Source organism: Propithecus coquereli, unplaced genomic scaffold (assembly GCF_000956105.1).
Source record: "Propithecus coquereli isolate 6110/MARCELLA unplaced genomic scaffold, Pcoq_1.0 Scaffold95, whole genome shotgun sequence".
NCBI classification, from domain to species: Eukaryota; Metazoa; Chordata; class Mammalia; order Primates; family Indriidae; genus Propithecus; species Propithecus coquereli.
This window is the reverse complement of record NW_012155840.1, coordinates 4705421-4706362: the sequence shown is the minus strand read 5'-3', so window position 1 is coordinate 4706362 and position 942 is coordinate 4705421.

The window sequence follows — 942 nt, the reverse complement described above, 5'->3', positions numbered from 1 at the left end:
AGATGTTCTTATCAAATTGAGAAAGTTCCTCTCTATCCCTTGTTTACTCAGGTTTTTTAAATGAATGAATGCTGAATTTTGTCAAATCCTTTTTCTACATCAAGTTTTATAATCATGTGATTTTTTTTATCTTTAGCCTAGTAATGTGTTGGCTTACACTGATTGATTTTTGAATATTGAACTAGCCTTGATTGTGTATCTCCTGATCAATATCCCTCATGAACATAGATATAAAAATTCTAGACAGAATTTTAGCAAATTGTATTTCTTTTCTATCGTTGCAGTCACAAATTACCACAAACTTAATGGCTTAAAATCGGTAAAATTTATTCTTACACAGTTCTAGAAGTCCAAAATCAGATTCACCAAGTTAAAGTCAAGGTGTCAACAGGGCTGGTTCTTTCCAGAGGATCTAGGGAGGATGTTCCCTTGTCTTTTCCAGTCCTAGGGCCACGCGCATTCTTTGGCTCATGGGCCTCTTCTTCCATATTTAAAGCCAGCATCTTCAAATTTCGCTGTCCCTCTGCTTCTGGGGTAACATCATTCTCTCTCTGACTCCCTCTTATAAAAACCCTTGCAGTTACATCAAGCCCACGTGGATAATCCAAGATCATCTTCCCACTCAAGATCCTTGACTTAATCACATTTGCAGAGTCCCTTTTGCCATACAAGGTAATAAATTCACAGGTTTTAGGGATGAAGAAGTGAACATCTTGAGGGCCATTTTCAGCCTGCCACACTTTCTTTTTTTTGCATTGTCTTTGTTTAGTTTGGTATCAAGGTAATACTCTGCAGTCTCATTTTTATCTTTGTAACAAATTTCTGCTGTGATGAGACATTGCATTTTAAATTTTGTGATTCTTTTTTTCCTTATGTTGCTTTCCTTTGAGTTGGGAATATTGTGATGAGTGCTTAGTCTGGTAATGTTGATATATATTGCAT